Source organism: Dama dama, chromosome 17 (genome assembly GCF_033118175.1).
Source record: "Dama dama isolate Ldn47 chromosome 17, ASM3311817v1, whole genome shotgun sequence".
NCBI classification, from domain to species: Eukaryota; Metazoa; Chordata; class Mammalia; order Artiodactyla; family Cervidae; genus Dama; species Dama dama.
The window spans coordinates 69,460,427-69,484,238 of record NC_083697.1 but is presented as its reverse complement, the minus strand read 5'-3'; the positions used below and the strand labels follow the sequence as shown (position 1 = coordinate 69,484,238).

Below are 23,812 nucleotides of genomic sequence, written 5' to 3'. Positions count from 1 at the left end.
TGGAAAAGACCCTGATGCTGGGAAAGATTGAAGGCAGGAGAAGAAGGGGATGACAGAGAATGAGATGGTTAGATGGCATCACTGACTCAATGGACATGAGTTTGAGTAAACTCTGGGAGTTGGTGATGGACAGGGAAATCTGATGTGCTGCAGTCCATGGGGTCACAGAGATTTGGACATGACTGAGTAACTGAACTGAACTGAACTGATATCAGCATAGCCTGAATTGCCAGGGTGCTTCATGTGAAAATGACTTTTGGGTTTCAATGCATGAATTCTTGGCTCAAAGCTCTATTATACTTTGCATGTAATAACATGTATAGTATTTGATAAATAGTTTTGATAATTAAAATTCAAATTTTCAAATTATTTTGAATAATTATTCAAAATAATTCAAATTTTCTAAGGAAATACATTTGATTCCCTATTGTAATGATAGATATTTTATATTAAAATAGGAGAGATGCTTCACAAAACTAGAACAAAAAATTTTACAAACTGTATGACGACACAAAAAGCCAAATAGCCAAAGCCATCTTGAGAAAGACAAACGGAGTGGGAATAATCAGGCTCCCTGACTTCAGACCAGGCTACAAAGCTATAGTCATCAAGACAGCATGGCACTGGCACAAACACAGAAACATAAATCAGTGGAATCGGATAGCAAGTCCAGAGGTAACCCCACACACCTATGGCCAACTAATCTATGACAAAAGAGGCAAGAGTATACAGTGGAGAAAAGTCTTTTCAATAAGTGGTGTGGGAAACTGGACAACTACATGTAAAAGAATGAAATTAGAATACTTCCTAACACCATACACAAAAATAAACTCAAAATGGATCAAAGACCTAAATGTAAGACTGGACACTAAAACTCAGAGGAAAACATTGGCAGAACACTCTTGGGCATAGATTGCAGCAAGATCTTTTTTGGTCTACCTCCTAGAATAATAAAAATTACAAAAAATAAACAAATGAGATCTAATTAAACTTAAAATCTTTTGCACAGCAAAGGAAACCATACGCAAAACAAAAAGACAACCCTCAGAATGGTAGAAAATATTTACAAATAAAGCAACTGACAAGGGATTAATCTCCAAAATATACAAACAGCTCATGAAGCTTTATATAAAAGAAAAAAAAGCACACCAAACAACTCAATTAAAAAAAAATGGAGAGAGAATCTAAATAGACATTTTTCTAAAGAAGGCATATAGATGAACAACAATCACATGAAAAGATGTGCAACATCACTAATTAGTAGAGAGATGCAAATCAAAACTGTAATGTGATAACTATCACCTTACACTGGTCAGAATGGCCATCATAAAAAAATCTACAAACAATAAATGCTGGAGAGGGTATGGAGAAAAGGGAATCCTTTACACTGCTGGCAGGAATGTAAACTGATATAGCCTCTATGGAGAACAGTATGGAGATTTCGCAAAAAGCTAAAAAATAGAGGTCCCATATGGAGTCAGCAATCCCACGCTTAGGGATATACCCGGTGAAGACCATAATTTAAATAAATATATGCATCTCAGTGTTCACTGCAGCACTATTTACAATAGCCAGGACATGGACACAACCTAAATGTCCATCAACAGAAGAATGATAAAGAAGATGTGACACATACATTCAATGGGATGTTACTCAGTCACAAAACGGAAAAGAACAGTGCCATTTGCAGAGATGTGGATAGATCTAGAGACTGTCATACAGAGTGAAGTAAGTCAGAAAGAGAAAAACAAATATCATATAATATCACTTATATGTGAAATCTAGAAAAATGGTACAGATGAACATATTTGCAAAGCAGAAACAGAGACACAGATATAGAGAACAAGCTTAGGGATACCAAGGCGGGTAAGGGGAGGGATGAATTGGGATGCTGGAATTGACATATATATGCTTCTTTGCTTATCCTGTTCATGATGCCAACTGTCTTGCTGTTCACACTTTGCGCACTGTTTGTTGAATCCAGGGCAGGCAATGCACGAGCTAAGAGGCTGGAAGGAGACACAGAGAGCCCTAGGAATTACAGACACGTTTATCCTCTCCTGGCCGGCGCAGCAGCCACAGCCGTGGTCTCTGCTCTCACGGCCGAGGGTGGACACAGCCGCGACGCAGCGGTGACGCCGCCGCTTTCTGGGTGGGACTGCCACGCGCGCTGCGCAGTGACCCACGGCCAAGTGCGCGTCTTGTGAGGCGCAGGGCTGCCGGCGGTCTCAGCTGCTGCACCGTCAGTGTTTACAAACGCGCTCAGAGAGCCTGAGCACACCGTCTGGCTAATTCGCTCTCTCCCCACAGTAGTGCTGTGTATGCATAGATAAATAAGGAGACCCTACTGTGTGGCACAGGAAAGTTGACTCAATGCTCTGCGGTGACCTAAGCGGGAAGGAAATCTAAAAACAGGGATGTGTGCGTACATAGAACTGACTCACTTTGCTCTACAGAGGAGCCTAACAACATTGTAAAGCAACTATATTCCAACAAAAATGAAAACACAGGAGAGATGCTATTTGTAGGACTAACTGTGAAGGCACTATGGTTTGCTCCATAGAACCGTATAATCAAAACACAGGCAGAAAATACCTTTGAAGCTAGGTTATATCTGCACTCCTGCCTCAATAGAAATATGGCTGCACACCCTAATTTAGAACAGGATTCGAGACACATTATATTGTCATTATCTTACTGTCATTACGTCATGGGCTTCCCTGCTGCCTCAGTCGGTAAAGAATTTGCCTGCAATGCAGGAGACCCAGTTTCAATCCTCGAGTGGGGAAGATCCCCTGGAGAAGGAAATGACAACCCATTCCAGTATTCTTACCTGGAAAATCCCATGGACAGAGAAACCTGGTGGGGTATAGTCCCTGGGGTCACAAAGAGTCAGACATGACTTAGCAACCAAACCACCATCATCTTATATTAACATTATATATCATTATATCCTATTAGCATAGGCAGTGTCTTCCACATTCTTACATGAACTTAGCTCTTTCCTTACATATTTTAGGAGATTGAGTTTCATTTTTAATTTTCCAACACCATATAAATGGAAAAGATCAACTCTGAGTTGCAGTACTCCTACAATCAATCATTTAAAAAACATATAGGTAAAGAATCAGGTTTATTTCTTAGGTTTTAAATCCCCCAAAATGATATTTTTACTCCACACTTTGTGCTTCAGAAAAGAAAGTGCTCTTCTTTATCCCCCATCACAGATGTCTCCTTAACTACAGACATTACCAGCAGAATAACAAGAGCATTCTCAAGATTATTCTGCGTCTGTTCATTTTTTAAAAAGCTTTCCTGCAGAGTCGAAGCAGCCACTGCTCTTGTTGTCACTGTGTGATTATATTTGAACAAATTAGGTGATTCCCCCCCTCCCCACCATCCATGTTGGTCAATGTAATAGGCTCCCAGAGTGAAACAAAATAGAAATTCATTTTTACTTCATGCCTGATGCAGAAGGCACACAGTCAGAAACGCAGATCACCATTTTATTTAAAAAAGAGATTACCATCTGCTCTGTGTAGGAACTATTCAGGCCCTGTCTAATTGTGACATGTATTTTTAGTTCAGGATCTTTTGACAACAAATTGCCTTCAGTTTTTCTTTAAAGGGAATATGTACATTTGACTCTTAAGAGAAAGACAGAATGAAAATGGAGGAATGTTTTTGTCTGGAATTTTTAATAAGGTAACATTGGATTTAAGAGCTTAGCCCTACAGAAAATGGTGTTAAAAACAAAGTAAACTGGAAAGGATTGAAAATCTTTGGATAATCCCCACAATTCCTTTAAGGATTTAACTCAGTTAGCTTCACTATTTATGAATGTGTAGAATAACGGTGCCTTGATTTTACAGGATGCTTTCAGAGCAATTTCTCCACTTTGGGTCATGTTTTTTCAGCTCATAAAGTGCTAAGATTGCTAGGCACACTGGGAAGCTGATTTAAATTTTAGGCCAATCAAGGACCATTCAGAGGAAATGAACTAAACCATGTACAAGTACTTTCAGAAGTACAAAGAGTTCTACAAATGCAAGATGGTGTGACTACTGTTAAATAACTGACGGAGGAGCTAAGATGGCTTTTCCAAGCACTCACCTTCACTTTCAACCATTGAATAGCAAATCTCCAGGTGAAAAAAATGACAAGCGTTCCCATTATGATGTTCATTGCTGAGAGGCACACTGCAGACCTCACAGTGCTGTCTGGCCCCCTCGAGGTTTGAAATCTTTGCAAAAACTGTGAGTACAGCCAAAAGCCATCAGTCCTTGAAGGAGAAGAATATTTTTAGGAGCTGCTTCACTTTACCAGTGAGCAGTTTATTTTATTTGATTCTTCTGATGAGTTTAAATACTAGGAAACTGTAGTGCAACCAGTTCTTGTACTTCTGGTGGGAAACACAACCTAAAATTTCCTTGTAGCTGGGTATCATCTTCTTTAAGCTAAGACATAAGAGACTTTGGTTACAGATAATATTATGGTTACCATATTGATGTTGGCTATGGGCAGGACTGGTATTTTAAAAATTGAAGAGGCCCCCAAATACTCTACAGATGTGTCATACAAACTTAGAAAGTCCCTGAGACTACAGGTACATACAGGGCACTTTCTAAAATGTTGTGTTGAAATTACTACTGTTAGGGGCTGAATTATGTCCCCACTAAAATTCATATCCTACAGTGCTGAGTATCTCAGAATGCGGTTGTATTTGGGAGACAGGGGTCTTTACAGAGGTAACTAAGTTAAAATGAAGTCATTAGTGTGGATCTTACTGCAATACGACTGATGTCCTTCTAAGAAGAGGGGATTTGGATATAGACATTTCCAGAGGGACTTCTGCTCCAAACCACCTCTGGACTTAAGCTGCAATATGAATCCTCTCCTGGGGCCTTGGCCTTGGTGGTCTGTCTGGCAGATTTCACACTTGATAGCCCTCAAAATTTCAAAAACCAGTTCTTTCTTTTATATATGTACACACATCCAGTTTGTTTTCTTTGGAAAACATTCAAACGACTACCTTTGGATGTTTATATTCTAAAAAAAAAAAACAGTACGAACTACTCCTAAATTACACATTCAAGTTTAGTGGCTGACCGACTAGGTTTTGGAGCTATAATTGATGTTTAGTTGCCCAGTCATGTCTGACACTTTTGCAACCCCGTGGATTGGGATTCTCCAGGCAGGAATACTGGAGTGCTTTGCCATTTTCCTTCTCCAGGAGATCTTCCTGACCCAGGGATAGATAGAGATGGTGGGATCAAATCTTGACTCTTCTACTTTCCAGCAAGATGTCTTGGAGCAAGCCACTTAATCTCTTAATTTCTTTTTCTGTAATATAGGAATTACTGGGTTGTGGTGAGAATTTAAGGAGTAAAATGTTTTTGAAGCTTTTAGCAGAATTAAATCATAAGCTCTCAAGATATGCTAGTTACTGTCATTATTATTATTATTTATACATTTTTTTCCAGTCAGGATTCTTAGGCAGTAGGAACTAAGTTAAATAAAAAGTAATTTAATGAAAGAATGATGGGAACCTCACAGGTTCCCTGAGAGTGTCGGGGATCCAGGCTCTGAGGTCATAAAGCTAGAAACCACTGCCAAAATCAGTGCTGTAGAACTGACTCTCTGAGGCCCCACTGCTTCTTCTACCCCAACATCACTCCTGCAGTCCACGGCGCTGAGCCTGGAGACCAGAGCCACTCCATCAGCTGTCGTGGTGCTGGTCTTCTCACGGTGGGCTTCTCTGTGCTCCTTTCTTCTTTGCATCACTAACTTCTGGCCTATGGTTGCCATAAGCACGAGTGAATGAGTGGAGGAACCTATCTCTGTCTCATGCCCAGATGCAAGGAGGCCTGGAAAAGTATCAGGTGTTTTCTGTTTAGATAGTGAGAGACAAGCTCTATTTGATACACAGGAGGGGGGGATACACAAGACATAGGAATGCTGGATATTAAAAAAGTGACGAACATTCACCACACATGAATGGACATTACAATCAAGTGACCTCTAATCACAGAAACTCTTCTGTTATTTTCACAATGCTTTCCTAATCCTGTTTCCTTCTATAACCGCTACCACCTATGACAGCTCCCAAACTCTTACTCCTAAACTTATCTTTTTTGTATGTGTTGACTTGGTTTAGGAAATTTGTTGTGATAATGGTAACATGAAGGGGTCTAACATTATTTTATGGCCTATAAAGATATTTCATTGTGATTGCTAGGGAAAAACACCTCATTGCAAGAGAGAAAGTATTGAAAAGCATGAGTTTTGGAGTCAGAAAGAACAGGGTTTGTATCCTGCCTTTCTGCTTAGCATCATAATGGTTAAGTGGCAAGTTTTTAAACCTTGGGTCTCCGTTTCTCTATCTGTAAAACAGGAATAACAGTTAACTGCTGATCTTGAAGGATGTTTGTGAGAGTCAGACATAATCATGCAATGTAGGACTGGGCAAAAACAGGACCTATTGTAATGATTTTCAGCCTTCAGGAGTATCAAAAAGGCCAATGAAACAATATTTTTAATCTGATTTTATCAGATTTTGACCCACAAGACAAGGACAAAGCAAATGTCAATTATTTTGAGTGGTTTCTTTTTTGTCTGGATGGCATTATTATTGAACATTCCATGATGGAATCTTTCTGGTTAAAAATCCCATTTAAAAAATAAATGATCAACATTTAGATCAACATCTCCCAAGGCATTTTTATTAAGGTTTATGACCCACTGTCCCCTGCCAAGTCAAACCAGCACAAAGGTCATCTTACCTATGATAGATACTTTCCAACTACTAAACACAACATTTTCCCATTTGTCTTTTTGTCTTAGGCATAAATGAAGCTAGAGAGGACATGTTATACAAGACTAAGTGGGTAACTGTTAGGCCATGGTCAGTCAAGAAATATTTCCTTAAAATTTACACCTTGGAAGACGGTTTGCAGACCAATTTGGGGGAATAGAAGATCTTCCTAAAAGAGCAAACTGACTTTCTTAAATATATACATGCACTCCATAGTTTTCTTGAAAAAAAATTTTTTTTTGTATCCTGAGAATTAATGTGAACAAGACATATCTATTTACTTATTCCTTTACTGAAAGAGTCATTAAATGAGTATTTGTCAATTTCTTCTATGAACCAGGCACTTCGCTCGGCACCTGGGTGACAAAAGGAGGAATACAGACAGTATCTCTTTATTCACAGAGTTTTTAGACCAGTCGGGAAAACAAATGACAATAATGTTTTATAAGAAATGCATATTTGATCATTCAAATGACCAAAATATATTTCATATATTTTTGTGTCATGGTTCATGGTTCACATCTGGCTCATACTTCCCCAAAGCCATGGAATTTCCTGAGTGATAAGAGCCGTGGGAGCATCTTTTATTATAATAATTAGTGTTTAGTCCTCAGTTCTTGAAACCCTAAAGGTGAAACGAGTGTCTTTTTATTTACAAAAGACAGTTCTAAAGCTGGGTTCTTGTTAGCATGCCGCCTTTTGGAAAAGCACCTAAGGATGGAGACAGGTTGCCCTTGCAGCCAACCATGAGACTGGAAAGTGAAAGTGTGAGCCGCTCAGTTGGGTCTGACTCTCTGTGACCCCACGGACTGTAGCCCCAGGCTCCTCTGTCCATGGTCTTCTCCAGGCCAGAATACTGGAGTGAGTTGCCTTGCCCTCCTCCAGGGGGGGTCTTCCCAACCCAGGGGTCGAATGCGAGTCTCTTGCATTGTAGGCAGGTTCTTTACCGTCTGAGCCAGCAGGGAAGCCCAACCATGAGATTAGTGGGTTGGAGATTTCAGGCAGTCCCATCCTTCCACCTCTGGGCAGAAGAGAAGAGGTGGAAGTTGAATCAATCACTAATGCCTATGATTTGATCAGTCATGCCTCTGTAATGAAGCCTCTAAAAAAACATGAAAGGACTGGTGTTGAGGAGCTTCTCATCTGTGGGATTTGCAGTATCTCCAGGGAAATAGTGTCAGAATTGAGTTGTAGGACATTGGCTGGTGTTGGAGAATTGCTTGGCTCTGTACCAGATGTTTTATATGTGATTAATCTTCACAACAAACCTATGAAGTGCACGTTATTTTATAGATGAGGAAATTCAGGTTTAGAAGGGTTGAATAGCTTGCTGAAGGTTACATAACTAGAAAGTGGAATAGTTGTGGGTGCTCTCTGAGTGAAGGGCACAAATCTCTATCATTGCTTTACCGCCTTACAAGAGAGGTCCATCTTGTGACTCACACAGTTGATGAAACAAATGACTACATCAGCTGAAGTGTACAGCAAGAGAACTGCTGACCCCTCAGGGCCCCTTGATGTACCAGGACTGATGGTGCTAATGGTGTCTGTAAATTAGGAAAATAGTCATCAGGCCTACCAAGTTGAAATCCAGGGACAGAAATGCTTTTGTAATAGTTACCTCCATAGAAGGGAGGAAAAAACCATAGAAATTCATTGCCTTATTAAATGATTCCAGATCTTTAGGCCATACTGTTTTTCTTTTTTTTGGGGGGGGGGTTCTGAAAAAGGAAACAATTTTTTTGTCCCACCTTCTAGATCTTTCCAAGATTATTTTCATTTGTGAAAACTGAGTGTCTATTCTGAAAGGGTGTGACTGAGGTCTGGAAAGATACAGTAGAAGCATACAGGGTAAGCGAGGACTGACTTACAGACTCTAGATAATCAAGGGACTGTTCCTTCAGTTTGAAGATGATACTGCTATGCTACTAAGTGGTAAACAAAATAAATTCTGCAAGCTATAAAGCAGAGAGTTAAGTGGAAAGGGTCCTATAACATGTAAGAAACCAGAACCTAAGGTGGCAATGGGAGAAAGTCAAGAAGCACCCAATTCTCAGTATAGAGCCTTAAAAATCTCATAGATTGAGAGCACCAGGTACCTTTAAAAGTCAGGGTGATGAGTGTCCAGCAACAAGGAATTTCTGAACGATGGTATATCCCCACAATGGAACATTATACAGCTGTTAAATAAATAGGGATGAGCTCTATGATAAGATATGGAAAGATATCCATGTAACAGTGTTAAGTGAAAAATCAAGGTTCAAAATAATGTACATGAAATGCCACTTTTGTTAAGAAATGGGAAAAGTAAAGTGTATATTTGTATTTGCTTGTACTTGTATAAAGAGAGGGCTTCCCTGATGGTTCAGATGGTAAAGAATCCACCTAGAGTGGGGGAGACCTGGGTTCGATCTCTGGGTTGGGAAGATCCCCTGGAGGAGGGCATGGCAAACCACTCCAGTATTCTTGCCTGGAGAATCCCCATGGACAGAGGAGCCTGGTAGGCTACATTTCCTGGGGTCACAAAGGGTAGGACACAACTGAGCAAATAAGCACAGCATAGCACAATATAAAGAGACCTGAGAAGGATAAATCAGAAACAAAAATGGTGAAGGAAAAGGATGAATTTGGAAGGAGTGGGAGCAGTGGGACTTCCCAATATTTACCTTTTAATTTCATCTTTATGTTTTAGCTATGTAAATGCATTGCTATTTTAAAAATGTGAAAATAAAGTGGTACACAGCATTACTGATAAAGGAGTGGTCTAAAATACATAAAGACCTCCTGAAGCTCAATGCTAAGAAACCAGAAAACTCAATTAAAATATGAGCAAAAGATCTCAAAGACTTCACCAAAGAAGAAACACAGCTGGCATAGAGATGTAAGAAAAGATAAGGAGTTTCATGCTCAGTCCTGTCTGACTCTTTGGGACCCCATGGGCTATAACCCACCAGGCTCCTCTGTCCATGGAATTCTCCAGGCAAGAATACTGGAGTGGGTAGCTATTCCCTTCTCCAGAGGTCTTCTTGACCCAGGGATCGAGCCTGGGTCACCCACATTGCAGGCAAATTCTTTACTATCTGAGTCACCAGCGAAGCCCCGGATGAAAAGATGCTCAACATCATATGTTATTAAAAAACTATAAACTGAAACAGCAGTGAGATACCACTGCACACCTACTGAAATGGCTAAAATCCAAAATAGTGACACCACCAAATGCTGGTGAGGATACGGAGCAAAGGAGCTTCTAGTCGCTGCTAGTGGGCAAAGTGGTCCAGCCACTTTGGGAGACAGTTTGGTATCTTCTTACAAAACAAAACATACTCTTCCCATACTATCCAGAAATTGCACTCCTTGGTATTTGCCAAAATGGGCTAAAAACTTACGTCCACACAAAACCTGCACATATATGTTTATAGCAACTTTAGTTGTAATTGCAAAACATGAAAGAAGCCAAGATGTCCTTCAGTAGGTAAATGGATAAACTGTGGCATGTTCATAAATGGAATATTACTCAGTGCTAAAAAGAGATGAGCTGTCAAGCCAATATTGCTAAGTAAAAGAAGCAGATTTGGAAAGGCTGCATGTTATATGGCTATAGGCTAAATGTTTGTGTGCCTGCAAAATTCATATGTTAAAATTCTAATGTCCAATGTGATGATATGAGAAGGTGGAGTTTGGGGGAGGTGATGAGTCCACAAAAGCAGAGTTCTCATGAATGGTATTAGTGCCCTTACAGAAGATGCTTCAAAGATCTCCCTTGACCCTACCATCACGTAAGGACACAGAGAGAAGATGGCCACCTGGACCAGGAAGCAGACCCTCACTAGATACCAAATTAGCTGGCATCATGATCTTGGACTTCCCAGTCTCCAGAATGTCAGAAATAAATTTCTATTGTTTATAGGCCATCCAGTCTATGGTATTTTGTTAAAGCAACCCAAAGGACTAAAATATTTATGATTCCAAGCATATGACATTTTAGATGTGTCAACACTGGAAGTCCAATCTGATACTTAACATGATCAAAGAGGTTCATAATAAGGTTTACCATTATGAAATTTAGAATCTTAGGAAGCAGAGAATATCCCAAAATGTCACAAAGCTAGAAACTATTCATATATACAAATTCAAACATCAGAATAACATTGCCCGTCTCAGGAGCAATATCCAAAGCTAGAAGACACTGAAATGTTGCCCTAGGAAACCCAAGGGAAATTGTTTGCTTACACAGGAGTATATATACGTAAAAATTCAATTGTCAAGAGTGAGTAAAGGCATTGCTAGACATGCAAGATCTCAGAATATTTATCTCCCCTCAGCCACGCACAGGAAGCTACAGGAGAAGCCTCCACTAAGATGTAAATTAAGGAAGAAGATGCTGTGAATCTCTGAAAACAGAAGCTCCAATGCAAAAGATAGACAAGAAATCCTTAAGATGATCTGAATGGAGATCCTAAGATGAGAGCAGTGCAGACAGATTTTTATTTTTACTGACAATAAAGGCAGGAAAGGGAATATTCTTTTACATATTAGAAGACAAATTCAAGGCATTTATATCTAGAAGGCTTGCAAAAGCATTCACTTGAAGATTGATCTTGAGTCACCTTAAAATAAGTTAGTAATAACTACATTATGTTCCTGTGATGGATATATCAAAAGAATCACTTAACATGAAACCTCCCGAAATGTATTTTCACTTCACTATTGGGAAAAAATACTTAAGTGGGAGGAACTTTGATGGAATTCCTTATTACATTTTTATATTTTTAGTAGTTTTTGCTTAAATAAAAAACATTGAAAAGAAACTGGTTTGAGAAGTACGACAGGAAAGATCTCTGAACCATCTATATTTTCTCCCCATTAAACCCTTACTACCATAATAAACAAAATATCCAAAATAAGCAATTCCAAACATGCAAGCCAAAACAAAATGTGAATGTAAATATAACAGCTAGGCAATAGGCAAATTAGAATGTATGTATATGCTCAGAATCTAGAAGAAAACTATGTTTTAAAGAAGATGATACACATGGTGAAGTAAAAAGAAATAAAATCAACAATTCATCTTGACTTTTGGTTTGGTTGGATCGAATATTGTTTTGTTGGGGAAACAGCAGACACTCTTGGCCTAAATGGAAGGATTAGATGAAGACTAGATGAGGGGACTACTTTATTTGACCAGTTTTGGAAATGATCTCATGATTATCTGGCTCATGATTTTCCTGTCTGGCACTGTAAATCTGCAGGGCAGTGATCTATAGACATGACTCTTTTCTTGACCATCATAGCACCTAATATCATAGCAGCATAGGAAAGTACCTTATCTATCGAGTAAACCAATGACTGAGAGTCCAGCATAACACTAATTCCTCCAGAGAACTGTTAATTGGCAAAAAGCATCATAATCTCTAATTTCAATACATTTCCTAAAATATGAAAATGAACTTTTATCTCCTTCCATTTTACTCTACTCGTTCACTCAGCACATCAGTATTGAAGGAACTCTCTGTGAAAGCCTCTTAGTTGGGCATCTTTTTACTAAAAACTAGTACAGGTGAAATCATCTCTTTTTTCTCTCAAATCATAGGGAAGTTAACTCTCTACATTGACAAGGATCATGAAATGTTTCAATTCATAAGCTATGAGATGACCATAAACCCAGGGTTGATTTGTAATTTTTATGTCATCAGAGTTCATAGCACTCTGAATATAATTGAAAAACATGTGATTGCTTTTCTGGATGACATGTATGCTAGTCCACAGCTTACACTACAGTCTTAATTTGTTATGATTTCAGGTGGCAACTACTCTAGCACATATTATCACTGTGATGTCAAGAAGGCATTAACATTTATTGAGTACTTGTATGTTGCAGACATTTCTTTACAGCAACCTCATGAGGTAAGTATTATTGTCCATATTTCACAGAAGAAGCAAATGGTACACAGAGTGGAATACTGACAACCTGTCCGGGTAGCAAATCTGGGCTGAAACCCAGTGATGTCTGATTCTTATCCCATGCCTTTCTACTATGATCTGTAGGAGTTGGCCTGTAGGGCTTGTGGTCTTTGTAATAAATTAAGCCCAGATACATTGAAATTATACACAAAAGTTTAAGTTAGTTGAAGAAGTGGGAAAAGGGATAGTTAGGGAGTTTGGGAGACCTACTACACAGCACAGGGAACTCTGCTCAGTGACAGGTGGGAGCCTGGATGGGAGGGGAGTTTGGGGGAGAGGACGCATGTGCACCTATGGCGGCGTCCCTCTGCTGTTCACTCGAAACTATCTCACCACTGCTAATTGGCTATGTGAGTGAAAGTCGCTCAGTCGTGTCTGACTCTTTGTGACCCCATAGATATACAGTCCATGGGATCCTCCAAGCCAGAATGTTGGAGTGGTAGCCATTCCCTTCTCTAGGGGTCTTCCCAACCCTGGGACTGAACCCAAGTCTCCCACATTGCAGGTGGATTCTTTACCAACTGAACCACCAGGGAAGCTTGAGAACAGTGGAGTGGGCAGCCTATCCCCTCTCCAGCAGATCTTCCCAACCCAGGAATCAAACCGGGGTCTCCTGCATTGCAGGCGGATTCTTTACCAGCTGATCTACCAAGGAAGCCCCCAAGATATGGAACGCTTCACGAATGTGCATGTCACCCTTGCGCAGGGGCCATGCTGATCTTCTCTGTACTGTTCCAATTTTACTATATGTGCTGCCGAAGTGAGCACACAGTTAAAACACAGTAATATAAAATGAAGTGTTTAAAAAAGAAATGTTTATTGAAAACCTTATCTTTAGAAGACTTAGATATATATACTCTTGCCTTAAAATCTCATTTTCACATATATACATATATATATATGTTTGTGTGTGCTTGCTAAGTCACTTCAGTCACGTCCGACTCTTCATGACCCTATGGACTGTAGCCCACTGGGCTCCTCTGTCCTTGGGATTCTCCAGGCAAGAATACTGGAGCAGGTTGCCACTTCCTTCTCCAAGGGATCATCCTGACCCAGGGATCAAACCTGTGTCTCTTGTGTCTCCTGCATTGGCAGACAAGTTCTTTACCACCACCACCTGGGAAGCCCATATATATATATGTAATGTAATCTAGATTACATAATGTATACATGTAATCTAAGCCCAAGAGTGAAACATTTTAAGTGAAAACCTAAGAACTGATATAAACTAATAAGTGAAATATATTTTTTCAAGCATTAAGTTAGGTGAGACCAATGAAGCATATTGCAGCCAGCTTGCAAAAGAGTTTCTTATATTCTGAAAAGTATAGTTTATTATATTCCATCCTTAGCACTTTCATGAACACAAGGTCAGAAGTATTTCTAAAGTCGATAAACAACTTACAGAAGCAAAGGTCTGTATATGTGAGAGGATTATAAGGTGTGGGTATTTGCGTAAACATATTCTGAAATATTTCACAATTCCAGTGAGAGAAATATGTCACAAAGACTGAAGTGTCTGAGAGTATCAGAACTGGGATTACAAATCCACCCTCTTTGCTCTATTCCACTTTGAACTTGACTAGAAGTTTGTGTAGCATTCCTAATGAGACAAAGCCATATGTACCATATAAATATATATTTTTTAGATCAGAGTTTGCTGAGCCCAGGTTTTACTTTACTTCCTTTCTTTGGCTTCTGCAGCTCTACACTCCAAAGTTTTCCTCCTATTTTTCTGGCTATTCCTTTCTTGTCTCTTTTCTGTTCACATCTTATTTGACCCAGTCATTAAATATTGGAGTTTCTCAGGCCTCCTAAGTCTTCATTCCTTACTCTGCATCAACTCTTCATGGAGCCTCACCTATGCCTATAGTTGCAATTACCAAAATATTCAAGTGATTCACAAATTTATATCTTCAGGGTAGAGCTCTCTGTATGATCCAGACCTGTATCATACACCAACAAATCATAATTAAATGTGTTTTCTTCCTTGCCCCCCACTCAGCGTCTAAAGTCTTCCCAGATGGGAAGAATCCACCTGCAATGCAGGAGCCACAGGAAATGCAGGTTCAAACCCTGGGTTGGGAAGATTGCCTGGAGGAGGGCATGGCAACCCACTCCAGTATTCTTGCTTGGAGAATCCCCATGGACAGGGGAGCCTGGTGGGCCATAGTCCATGGTCCTGGTGGGCTATAGTTGCAAACAGTCGGACACGACTGAAGTGACTGACCACTCACGCATATGCACAGAACCTAAAACATTCTCCTTCTTCTCATTTTGGGTGAATGACACCCTCATTTACGTACTAATCCAAGCAAACATCCTTGGAAATCATAAGAGTCATTTTTCATTCCTCTCTTTCTCATTCATATTGACTCTCTCACTAAATCCCATCTGTTTTTCCTTCTAATTCTCCCTTGCATCCATGTACTGTTTTCCACTTCCATCCTGATCCAAGCTGGCATCTCTCCTTGATCCACTCTGGTAGTCTTCACAACGGCATACGTCTTTCCTCTACCTGCCTCAGTCTGCTTGCAATACTACAGATAGAGTGATTCTCCAAGCACAAATCTTACCATATCAGCCCTCCTTCCCCTGGTCAAAAATCCACCAGTCATCCACTGTTCCCAGGATAAAGATAAAACCTCTTTTTTAAAATTTTTTTAATATAAGATCCTCCAAGGTGAGTCCTCTACCCACATTTCCAGCTTCCACTCAGGCCGTGGTCTTTTTTCTTTTGCTGCTGCAGCCACAATAAATGTACTTCTGGGCACCGTGTTTGCCGGCATTCCTCCTGCTACAGAGTCTTGAATATGACACTGGGATCCAACCAGTGTCTCCTGCATTGGCAGGCAGATTCTTTACCACTGAGCCACCAAAGAAACCCTTGTCATTTCCTTACTCAGCCTATAAACAATAGACACATCCTCAAGGAAACTTTCTTGACCTTCAAAAGTCCATCCCCCCTCATTTGCCCTCTAATAACATAAAGTACCACTAGCGCATAGGCATTTACCAAACACAGCAATAAAAGTAACTATTGCCCTCTCCCTCCCCTGCCTGGATGCTGCATTAGGGAGGGTAGGGACAATCTTTACTTTTGCTCACCATGAATGTAAGAGATGTGGGTTTGATCTCTGGGTCAGGAAGATCCCCTGGAGGAGGGTATGGCAGCCCACTCCAGTATACTTACCTGGAGAATCCCATAGACAGAGAAGCCTGGTGGGCTACAGTCCACAGGGTCACAAAGAATTGGACACAACTGAAGTGATTTAGCAGGCATGCCTCATTTAGCACAGGGCTGGGTACCACCCAGGGTGCTTCACTTGCTGAATGGATTACTGAAATAATTTACTAGTTAACCAAACATTTCTGACTGTTTGATACCAACTTTAGAAACTATGTGTGCTTCTAAGAGAAGATATTCAATTTTCAGAGAAGGAAGGAAGTCATGTACTTTGGTAGGATCAGATGTACATTTTAATAATGTAGATAAAAGCTTCACCAGGCACTGAAAGACTATATACATGCTGAAGGTTACACTTAGGAGAATGCTGAGCAACAGGAGCAGGTTGGAGATACTCTACTGACACTTTAGAGGATTTTAAGAATTTTTCAGTCCAACCATGAAAATTAGCACTTATGCTCATGTTCACTGGTGAGTTCAAAGACATGGAGGCCCGAAGCAGATCAGTAAGTTTGATTTTAACCTGGTTACATAAGATTCTCCGTATGTGAGTCCCCCCAACAAATTATTAACAATTATCCTTTAGTATTCTCTGGGTCCTCAGGGTGTTTTCAGTAAAAAGGCAGAAAGCCAGCTTGTAGTACTCTAACCATATAAAAACCATAAAAACCATATAATACTCTAACCATATAACACTAGACAGTGGCACCTGAGTATGGTAAAAGCTTAGGTTTCCCTCTACACTCAGGTTCATTTCTTTTCTCTTGTTTTACTACTGTTGACCTGCCCCAGAGTAGACAGCAGGGGCCAGAAATCCGGAGCACTGTGTTGTGAATTGGATGGCCTGATTAATCAGTTGCAGAACTCTGGACGGCTTAGTCAGTTCAGTTCAGTCACTCAGTAGTGTCCAGCTCTTTGTGACCCCAAGGACTGCAACACACCAGGCTTCCTGTCCATCACCAACTCCCAGATCTTGCTCAGACTCATGTAAATTGAGTCGGTGATGCCATCCAACCCTCTCATCCTCTGTCGTCCCTTTCTCCTCCTGCCTTCAATCTTTTCCAGCATCAGGGTCTTTTCCAATGAGTTGCCTCTTCACATAGGTGGGCAAAGGATTGGAGCTTTGGCGTCAGTCCTTCAAATGAATATTCAGGGTCGATTTCCTTGAGGACGGACTGGTTGGATCTCCTTGCTACCCAAGGCACTCCCAAGAGTCTTCCCCAACCCCACAGTTCAAAAGCATCAATTCATGGGTACTCAGCTTTCTTTATGGTCCAAGTCTCACGTCCATACATGGCTACTGGAAAAATCAGCTTTGATAGACGAACCTTTGTCAGCAAAATAATGTCTCTGCTTTTTAATATGCTGTCTAGGTTGGTTGTAGCTTTTCTTCCAAGGAACAAGCATCTTTTAATTTCATGGCTGCAGTCACCATCTGCAGTGATTTTGGAGCCCAAGAAAATAATCTATCACTCTTTCCATTGTTTCCCCATCTATTTGCCGTGAAGTGACGGGACTGGATGCCATGATCTTAGTTTTTTGAATGTTGAGTTTTAAGCCAGCGTTTTTACTCTCCTCTTTCACTTTCATCAAGTGGCTCTTTAGTTCCTTTTTGCTTTCTGTCATAAGAGTGGTGTCATCTGCATATCTGAGGTTACTGATATTTCTCCTGGCAATCTTGCTTCCATCTTGTGCTTCATCCAATCCAGCATTTCGCATGATGTACTCCGCATACAAATTAAATAAGCAGGGTGACAATATACAGCCTTGATGTACTCCTTTCCCAATTTGGAGCCAGTTCATTGTTCCATGTCCGGTTTTAACTGTTGCTTCTTGACTTGCAGGCTGATTTCTCAGGAGGCAGGTAAGGTGGTCTGGTATTTCCATCTCTTGAAGAATTTTTCACAGTTTGTTGTGACCCACACAGTCAAACGCTTTAGTGTAGTCAATGAAGCACAAATAAATGTTTTTCTGGAATTCTCTTGCTTTTTCTATGATCTGACAGATGTTGGCAATTTGATCTCTGGTTCCTCTGCCTTTTCTAAATCCAGCTTGAACTTCTGGAAGTTCTCAGTTCAGGTGCTGTTGAAGCCGGGCTTGGAGAATTTTGAGCACTACTTTGCTAGCGTGTAAGATGAGTGCAGTTGTGCGGTAGTCTGAACATTCTTTGGCATTGCTTTTCTTTAGGACTGGAATGAAAATTGACCTTTTCCAGTCCTGTGGCCACTGCTGAGGTTTTCAAATTTGCTGGCATATTGAGTGCAGCACTTTCTCAGCAGCATCTTTTAGGATTTTAAATAGCTCAGCTGGAATTCCATCACCTCCCCTAACTTGGTTCACAGTGATGCTTCCTAAGGACCACTTGACGTAACACTTCAGGATGTTTGGCTCTAGGTGAGTGACCACACTATCATATTATCTGGGTCATTAAGATCTTTGTTGTATAGTTCTTCTGTGTATTCTGGGCTTCCCTTGTGGCTCAGCTGGTAAAGAATCTGCCTGCAATGCAGGAGACCTGGGCTGGATCTCTGGGTTGGAAAGATCCACTGGAGAAGGGAAAGGCTATATACACTCCAGTATTCTGGCCTGGAGAATCCCATGGACTGTATAGTCCATGGGGGTCGCAAAGAGTCAGACATGACTGAGTGACTTTCACTTTCTGTGTATTCTTGCCACCTCTTCTTAATATCTTCTGCTTCTGTTAGGTCCATGTCATTTCTGTTCCTTTATTGTGCCCATCTTTGCATGAAACGTTCCCTTGGTATCTCAAATTTTCCTGAAGAGATCTCTAGTCTTTCCCACTTTATTGTTTTCCTCTATTTCTTTGTATTGATCACTGAGGAAACTTTCTTATCTCTCTTTACTATTCTTTGAAAATCTGCATTCAGATGCATATATCCTTCCTTTTCTCCTTTGCCTTTAGCTTCTCTTCTTTTCTCAGCTATTTGTAAGGCCTCCTCAGACAACCATTTTACCTTTATGCATTTCTTTTTCTTGGAAATGGTTTTGATCACAGCCTCCTGTAAAATGTTTTGAACCTCTGTCCATAGATCTTCAGGCACTCTATCAGGTTTAACCCTTTGAATCTATTTGTCACTTCCACTGTATAATCAATCATAAGAGATTTGATTTAGGTCATACCTGAATGGTTTTCTCTACTTTCTCTAAGTCTGATTTTTGCAATAAGGAGTTCATGATCTGAGCCACAGTCAGCTTCTGGTCTTGTTTTTGCTGACTGTATAGAGCTTCTCCATCTTTGGCTGCAAAGAATATAATCAATCTGATTTCGGTATTGACCATCTGGTGATGTCCATGTGTAGAGTTGTCTCTTGTGTTATTGGAACAGGGTGTTTACTATGACCAGGGTGTTCTCTCGGTAAAACTGTGTTAGCCTTTGCCCTGCTTCATTTTGTACTCCAAGGCCAAACTTGTCTGTTACTCTAGGTATCTCTTGACTTCCTAATTTGCATTCTAGTCTCCTATGATGAAAAGGACATCTTTTTTGGGTGTTAGTTCTAGAAGGTTGTTTAGGTCTTCATAGAACTTCAGTTTCTTCAGCATTACTGGTCAGGGCATAGACTTGGATTACTGTGATATTGAATGGTTTGCTTTGGAAATGAACAGAGATCATTCTGTTGTTTTTGAGATTGCATTCAAGTCCCACATTTTGCACTCTTTTGTTGACTATGAGGGCCACTCCATTTCTTCTAAGGGATTCTGGCCCACAGTAGTAGATACAATGGTCCTCTGAATTCCATTTACCCATTTTGGTCCATTTTAGTTCACTGATTCCCAAAATGTTGATGTTCACTCTTGCTGTCTCCTGCTTGACCAGTTCCAATTTACCTTGATTCACGGACCTAACATTCCAGGTTCCTATGCAATATTGTTCTTTACAGCATTGGACTTTACTTCCATCACCAGTCACATCCAGAACTGGGTGTTGTTTTTGCTTTGGCTCAGTCTCTTCATTCTTTCTGGAGGTATTTCTCCACTCTTCTCCCGTTGCATAGTAGACACTTACCAACCTGGGGAATTCATCTTTCAGTGTCATATCTTTTTGCCTTTTCATATGGTTTTTGGGATTCTCAAGGCAAGAATACTGAGTGGTTTTTCATTCCCTTCTTCAGTGGACCATGTTTTGTCAGAACTTTCCACCATGACCCATCTGTCTTGGTTGGCCCCACATGGCATGACTCATGTGAAGTGAAGTGAAGTGAAGTGCAGTCGCTCAGTAGCGTCCAACACTTTGTGACCCCATGGACTGTAGCCTACCAGGCTCCTCCATCCATGGGATTTTCCAGGCAAGAGTACTGGAGTGGGTAGTTTCATTGAATTAGACAAGGCTGTGATCCATGTAATCAGTTTGGTTAGTTTTCTGTAATTGTGGTTTTCATCCTGCCCTCTGATGGAGAAGGATAAGAGGCTCATGGAAGCTTCCTGATGGGAGGGCCTGGCTGCAGGGGAATCTGGTTCTTGCTCTGATGGGTGGGACCATGCTCAGTAAATCTTTAATTCAATTTCTAATGATGGGTGGTGCTCTGTTCCTTTCTTGTAGTTTGACTTGAGGCCAAACTATGGTAGGGGTAATGGTGGTAATGGTGACCTCCTTCAAAACGACTTACGCCAGCATGCTGTGGCTCCAAGGACTGCTGTACTCCGTGCCCCTGACCCCAGGCCGGGCACTGTCAGCCCAAGCCTCCACCGGAGACTCCCGGACACTCACAGGCAAGGCTGGGGCGGCCTCTGTGGTCGCTGCTCCTTTCTCCTGGGTCCCGGTGTGCCCTCCCAGAGTCCGTCTCCCCAGTCCTGTGGACGTTCTGTAACCAAGCCCCACTGGCCTCCAAAGTCACGTTCCCCGGGGGGTTCTCAGTCCCTCTCCTGAATCCCCAGGTTGGGAATGCTGTTGTGAGCCCTAGAACTTTTGCAATAGTGGGAGAAGTCCTTTGGTAGAATTGTTCCCCACTTTGGGGGTCATCTGCTTAGGGGCTCGTGGCAGGACTACTGGCGACCTCCTCCAAGAGCACTTAGGTCACATGCCTCGCCCCGAGGCCTGCTGCAGCCGGAGCCCCATCCCCACAGCAGGCCCTGCTGACCCGCGCCTCCGCAGGAGACCCACGACACGCAGAGGCAGGTGTGGCTCCGGTTCTGAGGGGCTCCTGGTGCACGCTAGGTTTTCTCTGAGCCCTCTGAGTGTCTCTGGAAGGTGTGGGTTTGATTCTAAACACTATTTTGCCCCTCCTACTGTCTTGTTGGGGCTTCTGCTTTGTCCTTGGATGTGGGATATCTTTTTTGGGTGGGAAGGAAATGGCAACCCACTCCACTATTCTTGCCTGGAAAATCCCATGGACGGAGGAGCCTGGTCAGCTGCAGTCCATGGGGGTCACAAAGAGCTGGACACGACTGAGCAACTTCTTTCCTTTCCTCTCCAACATTCTCCTGTCAATGGTTGTTCAGTGGTTAGTTACAATTTTGGGGTTCTCACAGGAGAAGATGAGCACATGTCTTTCTACTCTGCCATCTTTTTTAGGTCAACTGAATCTCTGCAGAAACATTTTGGAAATGAAGCATGTGAATCTCCTAAGCCCATTTAGAAATGGAGAAGCCCTCACATTTCTTGACAGCTCACACTGGGTATTACCCTTTGGTGTCTCAAATCCCGCATTAGAGGATTGTGTTAATGATTCTAGAGGCCCTTAGTTAACCTTCAAATTCCCTGATTCTTCACCAAGGATTTTTTTTTTTTTAATTTATGCCTTACACTTCCAAACAAAGTGCTTTAGTGATATAATCTAAACCAACAACCCCTACAAGACTGTGAATCTATATTATATAGAGGTGAAAAACACTAGCTTTTGAATCAGAAAGACCTGGGTTCAAAACCTTTGGCATTAATGAGCTGTGTAATTTTAAGCAAGTTACTTTTAAGCTTATGAATCTTTGTTACTACCTCTAGAAGCTAGTGATGCTTCTTTCTTCATGGAGATATTGTGAGGATAATATGAAATACATAATCCATGTGAAACACAATACTTGGTACAGAGCCTACAATGAAGCACTGATGTAATTACAACTTTTATTTAAAGAGAGAGTACTTATGGCTCCTCTGACCCTACGCTTGCTCTCCAGTAAGACAGACTTCATTTTCTGGTATCCATGAGTTGTGTTAGGCTGCAAATTTCTGAGCCTCATTTTGCAACCAGAGTCTATCAGTCATTCTTAGCCATTCTCTGAATCAGAGCAGCTGACAGAATCTTCAGTGAGGTCATTATTTTTAGTTTTGGAACCGTTAGAGAGTCTGCAGGGGATTTTCCATGGCATTCAACAAATTAGCAAAGGTCATCAAAACAAACCCACTTACTGAATTCATTGGCTCGAAATCCTATCAAACCAGTGCTGTTGTATTAAAATAAAGCACTTTCTACTCGCAGTATTTCCATAAAAAAATGAAGCTAAATTATTTTTAGATTGGCTCTGTTGTTGCTACATTTTAAAGTCACAAATTTTGATGGCAAGTCAACTCATCTCCTATCTGTGACCCCCTCACCATGTGATCATGTGATTCTTTCAGTCTAAAATTTCCTCACTTTTCCTCTCTGTCCATCCAAGTCTGAAGTCCCATTTCCTTTAGTAAGCCATTCCTAAATTATTTGATCCCTGGTCTCGGGTCTGCTTTGCTCTTGACCCAGAGCAGGACATTTATATAAATGTGTGTGTGTGTGTGTGTATATATACTTTATATATATAGTATATATCTTTTTCTAAGTGTGGTTTTGACTTTATTTGGCTCTGTACAAGGCATTAAACATAACATAAACATAATATTAACATACCATACATAACATACATAACATTAACATAACATAACAAACATAAACATAAACAAGGCTTTGCTCTTGACCCAGAACAGGACATTTATATAAATGTGTGTGTCTGTGTGTGTGTATATATATATATATATTATATACATATATAATATATCTTTTTCTAAGTGTGGTTTTGACTTTATTTGGCTCTATACAAGGCATTAAACATAATTCGTCTCTTCCATTTTCACAGATGCTCTTAATGACACTAAACTCTGCTTAGTTGATTAACTAGCTCGTGAGGCATCCATCAACCAGTACGACAGACTAAACACACCGGCGGCTCTGGACAAATAGTATATAGACCATAAGCTCGCTGCTCTCCATGTCACATAAATATGTTATGGAAGAAATACTACAGAGTCAAGTAACTGATCCATTTTTCTACATGCCCTAAACGATGCCTTTGAATCAAGCCACACCACAAGACTGCTGGATCCTTTAGCAGCATCATTTTAGATATAATAGAATTGCCTTACTGAGTTGTAGTTTGTTGTTATGCCAGCAGACCACACTGATGAATTGCATAAGAAAGAACTAGATAAATCTCTGAGCCTCTGTTCTGAATATCTACTGGAGAAATACTACAGAATAGTAAATTAGGTTTGGTTTTATGGACAATTTGAAATTTATAAGTTGATTGTGTTTCTTTGCTTTAGCCATTAAAAACCTTACCTATAAATTTGGGGTTCATTTCCCTCAACTGTATGGTCCACCTCAGTAGCAAGTTTTACTTTATTAGTTTCCCACCCATAGTTTCTCTTTGTCCTGGTCACCACAGCTGTTCACTCTAATCCTTTTACACCAAAAATGTGTTCTCTTAAGTGCCTCATATCTTTAGTAGAATAAGGTGGAGATTAAAAATAAATTCTTGACCTGTTCCTCTAGGGAATTATAGCAATTATAACTTACAGATGATTATCTTTCAATTATTTCCTGACTTGTATTTTTCTTTCATTGTTTTATGTCTCCATAACTTGGTTT

General features: G+C 40.6%; 1 protein-coding gene and 1 non-coding gene across 2 annotated transcripts in view; both read right to left on the bottom strand.

The window, feature by feature from the left end:
- GABRB1 (gamma-aminobutyric acid type A receptor subunit beta1) overlaps positions 1-23,812 on the bottom strand; it is a 430,249-nt gene that overhangs the window by 62,316 nt on the left and 344,121 nt on the right. The gene's annotated exons all lie outside the window — the stretch shown is intronic.
- LOC133071984 (U6 spliceosomal RNA) lies at positions 13,437-13,543 on the bottom strand. The gene has a single exon (XR_009696597.1). It is a non-coding gene; the product is annotated as a U6 spliceosomal RNA (small nuclear RNA).